The following is a 7064-nucleotide window of genomic DNA, read 5'->3' as shown; positions in this document are numbered from 1 at the left end:
CCCCTGCATCTACAACAGACTGTTAAATGACAGTCTGTTAAGGACTTCTATTTTATATTTATTTATTTATTTTTATTCTTGGTCAAGTACGGTTGTCTCTATTTTCCTGCCACTACTTCCCCCCATCCCAACCATCCCTACCTCGCAGCCTTAATCCTTCTCCCCTGTGCCTTTGTCCATGGGTCCTTTATACATACATGTTCCTTGACTGAAAAAGGTAAGAACTTTGAGATCTGTCATCTGTAAAGTTTTCTTGTGCTTTATAAGCTTAAAAAAATCTGCTAGGCAGCAACCGCTAGTTTGAAACTTCAATGCATATTTTAAATTTAATCATCTGTCAAAGTGATTCTGTAAAGTTGTTTTCGAACAACATCCAAATCTTCTGTCTAAAATATATGTCTCTTAAAATTTAACTGATATTAGAGACACGCATGGATACATATGAAGAGAAAGAAAGCAATGGATAGTGTGGACTTCCACTTTAATTTTTTAAAAAAACCCTTAAAGTCTTTAGTATGATTTTCCTGATTCTCTCTCCATAAAGTGATGTACTTTTCATCACAACACTAGTGTGGTGTATTTGAACATTGTCTTAAATAATGGGTGTTAGTGCCTTTTATTTTCTTGCTCATTTGACCTCACACATTTCTAAACAAATTGTCTAATATTCAGGATAGTTTTAAATGCCTCTTTGGTCCCTACGAAGCAAAGTACTCCCTCCCCCACCTCATGGTGGACCCGCAGTATGAATGAGACCGACACCTTTCATGTGTTAATGCACTAATATTTTGTTTCTGTTTTGTTTTGTTACAAAAGGATCAGCTTTTCTGATTAACAGAGTTACTAATTATTTCCCTTCTTTTATCAAAACTTGCTTTCTTTAGACTTTGATCTAGTGCATCAAAGGTTCTACATTTTACTAAAATTATTTGAACCAAAAGGTAGGACTTCACAAGTCAACAAACAAATCAACAAACACTCCCCACCCCATGAAGCACAATTCATCCTCTAGGTAAACTATTAAAGCACAGACAGAAAGGAAAGGTTTAGATCAGGAGTTCCCAAGTATTTTATCTGAGGTTACTTTACACTTTTAAAAAATTATTGAGAATCATGAGAACTTTTACTTAAAAAAGGTTGGGACAGAAAATAAGTAGCATAGACGGTAGATAGAAAATAGGGGGAGGGCAAGAATAGTATGGGAAATATAGAATCTAAAGGACTTGAGACACATGGTCATAAACTAAAGGGGGGGAATGGTGGGGGAGGCGGTGTGCAGGGTGGAGGGGAACGAAGGGGGGGAATAGAACAACTGTAATGGCATAATCAAGAAAATATATTAAAAAAAGAATATTCTGAGGGGATTCTGTGACAGATACTATATAAAGTCTTATTGCTTACATATTTCTCTAAATTATTTAATATAAAAAACTTAGTCCTCTCTACTTTCCCTTTTGGGAAAATAAAAAAAAAGTCTCTAAGTTAAAAAAAAAGGTTTTACCTATCAATATTTACTATACAGGCAACTAATATTGAGAAAATATAAAATCATTATGCATTAATTTGTTTTACAATAATGTTAGTAAATCTACTCTCTGATAAGATATTTTTGTAAAACATAGTTTTTTTCCAGAGTAACAAGTAACAGTGGCGTAGTGGCATTGTTTTCATTTTGGAAACCTCTGTAATGTCTTCATTAATGGAAGGTGCCTGAATTGTTGTAACTGCTTCCACACCCAATGTGTTCTGATACCACACCTTCTATAGCTCCCGGAAAGCTGTACTATGTACTTGTGAGAGCATGAGAGTGAAGCAAGTAACTAGAGTTTTAGTATTAATATAAACATATTTTTGAGCTTGCTGACAACAACCAATGGAACTAAAGAAGTACTGATTTAGATTACTAGCTACAAACTTGAGGGAATGACCTGGCTACAATAAATAAGGAAGCAATCCTCACAAGTAACTTAAAATTAAATATATATTTATTTATGTAAGGAATTACATAAATACCTTAATTTTAAGGTACCTTATCTTAAATTTAAAGTATTAAATATATTGTATATGTGAATATATATTCATTGATTCTTGAATGCATAAATATACATGTATGCATGTCTGTACTATATAGCTTTAAAATTCCAAAAAGACAAAACCACTACACAAATGCTTATGTTTGTATAAAATGGTTTTAACACTAAAGAATCTCTAGGGAGAATTTGCCTCCTAAGATTAACATTGGTTACCTGGATATGTTCTTTTTTGTTGCTGCATAGTAAATTACCACAAACGAAGTGGCTTAAAGCAACACCCATTTATCATCTTCTATGCTGTGAGTCAGCAGTCTGGCATGATGTGAGTTGGTTCTCTGCTGTGGTATCTCAAGGTTGAAATCAAAGTGTTGGCTGAGTTAAGTTTTCATCTGGAGCCTCTGGGGAAGTATCTGCTTCAAAGCTCTTTCTTGTTGAAAGAATTCATTTCCTTGTGGCTATAAGACAGTGATCCCTGTTCTCTTGCTGGCTGTGAGCCTGGGGTTCCTCCCAGGCCTTAGGGGCTGCTCTCTGTCTCTTTTCATGTGGCCCCTTCAACTTCAAAGTCAATAATAAATAATCCCCATTTGCTTTGAACCCCTCTCAAAGGTCTACTCTTTCTGACTTCCTCTTCTGCCACCAAATGCAGAAAAAGCTTTGCTGAGAAAGGGCTCATGCGATACAGACAGGTCCATGCTGACGACCTCCCTTTCTTATGGTCAACTCTTTCATATAAAGTAACATAATCACTGCATTGGTATTTCTCAACATTCACAGGTTCTACCCACACTCTAAAGGGAGGAGGTTCCATGGGCCAAAGTCATTGGGTCATTTCAGTTTTTGTTTGCCACTGGATTTGGGCAATGAATGGTTAAACATGATGTGGTGGGCAGCCTCTGAGACTGGTCCAAGGTCCCCAACATCTAATTCTCATGCCCTCCTGTAATCTTACCTCAAGTGTGAACTGCACCTCTGGACTTACTTCTAACAATTAGAATATGGAAAAAATGGGTGGAGTGTTCCATCTGGGACCAGGTGATAAAGAGATGTCCTGCACAGTCCCTCATGTTCATTTAATTACTCGCTGTGATGGAAGGCAGCTGGTGTGTTGTGATTTTTGCTATGCAGTGTGCTGCAGACAAGGAGGAAAACCTCCAGTCACCAGCCAGTATGAACTAGGACACTTAGTCCTAAACGCGAAAGAAATTGAATCTTGCCCCTGATCATGTGCCTTAGCTTAGAAGTAGATCCCTGCATTGAGCCTTCAGATGAGGCTGCAGCCCTGGATGACACCTTGATTGCAGCCTGGGAAAGAACCTGAACCAGGGGCACTCTGATAATCCATGACCTGATTCCTGACTCACAGAACATATGATATAATAAATACTGGTTATTTGCAACTGCTAATGTTTATGGTAATAATGTGTTGTGCAGCAGTAGATAATTTACATAGGTGATAAAACAAAATTGCTACAAAAGGAAATGGTATTCATGATGTATCATTCAGGACACATGTAGCTTGTGATGGCTGACTTACAATATTGTGGAACACTGAATGAGAATTTGTATAATGACTCAAAATTCATGAGGACAATGATTATCCGAAAATTATTCTGGAGGAGATTCTTTTTACATGGTAGCCTATGACATAGGAATACTGGTCCCTGTCTCACTATTTGAATTAAACTAAATCTTTATTATGTAGTTGCCTACACAGCATCTGGCCATTATTTTGAATGCAGAACATCAAGAAAGATCTGGGTGCTCCATACCTCAAATAGAAAATGTAACTGGAATGGAAATGTAGTTGTCAGCAAAGAAGAAAAGATAAGAAATGTATTTTATTATATTCAGTGTGGATGTGGAACTTGGGGATAAGTAAAGTGGTAGGGGTGTAGGAATTGTGAAGGAGAGGGACACGTACCTACTGTACTTTAGGGATTGACAGTTAGCAATATGAACATAAAAGATAGTTATTCTTTACTAAGACAAACTAGGCATTTTATTTCTTATCAATTTCAACTGAAGTGAGTGGGTAATTCAGTCATGAATTTCTCTTCAGGTTCATCAGCATTAAGTTAATAAGAATAACTACACAGTGTCTTTACATACATTTCCTAAATTTGTTTTGCTTTAAAATTTTGAATTGTGTAGTGAACTCTAGAATTAAATATCTAACTTGAAATTTGATTGAATAATATACTAGAGTAGCAGAGTTTCAGATATACTCAATTGTATGCTAGAAAATGTTATTTTCTTTTCTTCTGTTGATCTATGTCTTATGAAACCTGACTTTTTAAAAATTAAACTCAGATTCTAAAGTACAAAACTATACACAGCTATTTTCTTTCCCTTCTTCTTTGCTTGTATCACTCCCCAAGGCCATCTTCATTTCTTCTGCAGTAAGCCAACTTCCATTGCTAGACAAAATATAACATATCAAAATTTACTGTCTTTCTGTGGTATTGCTTAGAAGCTAATTTAATTGATCTATTCATTTTTTTACAAACTCCCCAAAACCCCCTTTCCTTTTTATACATTTTTTAATTGCTATTTTTAAATTATTTTAACTTTATTTTATTTTATTTATTTTTTTACACTGGGATAGCTTTAATCACCCTTACTATCATTGATGATGATAAATATATTTTATTGATTATGCTATTAGATCTGTCCCAATTTCCCTCCCCATGCCTCCCTTCACCTGGTACCCCCTTTCCTCCAGCAACCCCCCCCACCCTTAGTTCATGTCCAGATTTTGTGCACATAAGTCCTTTTGCTTCTCCATTTCCTGTACTATGCTTAACATCACTCTCTATTTTGTAGGGAGTTATGCTTCTTAATCCCTGCACATTTTCCTCCTTTCTCTCCCTTCCCACTCCCATCTGACCACCTTCCAAATGATCTCCATATCTATGATTCTGTTTCTGTTCTGGTTATCTGCTTAATTTTGTTTTATTTTTTATTTTTATTTTTTTAGACTGTTGTGAGATTATTGTCATCTTGTTGATTGTTGTGAGATTAAGTCCCTTTAACATTTCATGTAATAATGGCTTGGTGATGATGAACTCCTTTAGCTTTACCTCGTCTGGGAAGTAAGTACTTTATCTGTCCCTCCATTCTAAATGGTAGCTTTGCTGGATAAAGTAATATAGGGTATAGGTCCTTGCTTTTCATCACTTTGAAGACTTCTTACCAGTCCCTTCTTGCCTGCAAAGTTTCTTTTAAGAAATTATTTTTTAAAAATATATTTTATTGATTATGCCATTACAGTTGTCCCATTTTCCCTCTTCATTCCCCTCCACCCTGCACACCCCTCCCCCACCCACATTGCCCTCCTTTACTTCATGTCCATGTGTCATAAGTTCTTTAGGTTCTACATTTCCCACACTACTCTCGCCCTCCCCCTGTCTATTTTCTCCCCACCATCTATGCTACTTATTCTCTGTACCTTCTACCCACCTCTCTTCCTCCCACTCCCCTGCTGCTAACCCTCTATGTGATCTCCATTTTTGTGTCTACACTCCTGATGTAGCTGTCATCTTAGTTTGCTTTTATTTTAGATGTGGTTGTTAATAACTGTGAATTTGCTGTCCTTTCACTGTTCATATTTTTTATCTTTAGTCTTATGGGAATTCCTTTGTAGGTAACTCTTTGCCTTTCTCTTGGTGCTTTTAAGGTTCTCTACCTTCAACATTTGACATTTTAATTATGATGTGTCTTGCTGTGGTCTTCTTTGAGTCCAACTTGTTTGAGACTCTGTGCTTCTTAGACTTATATGTCTGTTTCCTTCACCAAATTAGAGAAGTTTCCTTTCATTACTTGTTCAGATAGGTTTTCAATTTCTTGCTCTTCCTGTTCTCCTTCTGACATCCAATGATTCAGAATTTGGCACTTTTAGAGATGTCCCAGAGTCTTATTATACTCTCATCATTTAAAAAAAATCCTTGTTTCTTCTTTCTGTTCTGGTTCAATTTCTTCTTCATGTTCCAAATCGTTGATTTGAATCCCAGCTTCCTTACCTTCACTCTTGGTTCCCTCTGGATTTTTCTTTATTTCATTTAGTTCAGCTTTCATTTCTTCCCTTATGATTCTGCCATACTCAATGGGTTCTATGAGCACCCTTATCACCAGTGTTTTGAATTCTGCATCTGATAAACTGACTGTCTCTGCTTCATTTATTTCTTTTTCTGTTCTTTCATCTGGGCCATATTTCTTTGTCTCTTTAATTTGGCAACCTCCCTGTGTTTATTTCTGTGTATTAGGTAGAGCTGCTTTGACTCATTGTCTTGAAAAAGCCACCTGAAAATTGTGTGGGGTATTCTCCAGGGTGGGATAACCCATTCTGTGGCTCTTTGTGGGGTATGGGCTTGGAGAGGGGATAGTAGTGCTGTATGGCTTCTATCCAGAAGCCAGAAGCTTCTATTATGGGAGGTTTGCCTGGCACTTGCCCTATTTCCAGTTACTTTACCCACTTCTTGTATGTTACTGGTGCCCTTCCAACTGTTGCCCTGGTGTTAAATGCCAGAGTGGGTGGGTTTTTACATGTTCTAAGTCCCTGCTAACCCTTTAAACAGACTCTCCTGAGATACAGGTAGTTTCTTTTACTGCTCCAACCCTCACAGGTTTTTGCAACCAGAAGTTATGGAACTTTATCTTGGCTCTGGGACCCTAGGCTGGGTGGTCTGGTCTAGGGCTGGGATCACTCCCTCCCCAGGTATCTCTCCCAACTTTTTTCCACCACACATGCATGTGAGACTGCCAATTGCACTGCCAAGACTGCCACCACCTCTCTGTGCCACATTGCATTTCCTTGTCTCTCTCTGCCCTGACTCCAGGTCTCCACCCCTCCTACCTGTTTGGATGAATGTGACTTCTTTAAACCCTTGGTTGTTAGACTTCCATACGGTTTGATTTTCTGGTATTTTGGGGAGTTATTTGTTTTGAGGTCAGTTGTACTTTTTCTTGTGGTTGTGTGAGGAGGTGAGGGTGTCTATCTATACCTCCATCTTGACCAGAAGTCCCTTTTTATAT

This window comes from Artibeus jamaicensis, unplaced genomic scaffold (assembly GCF_021234435.1).
Source record: "Artibeus jamaicensis isolate MK-2021 breed Jamaican fruit bat unplaced genomic scaffold, CSHL_Jam_final scaffold_369, whole genome shotgun sequence".
NCBI lineage: Eukaryota > Metazoa > Chordata > Mammalia > Chiroptera > Phyllostomidae > Artibeus > Artibeus jamaicensis.
Note: the sequence above shows the minus strand (reverse complement) of the source record.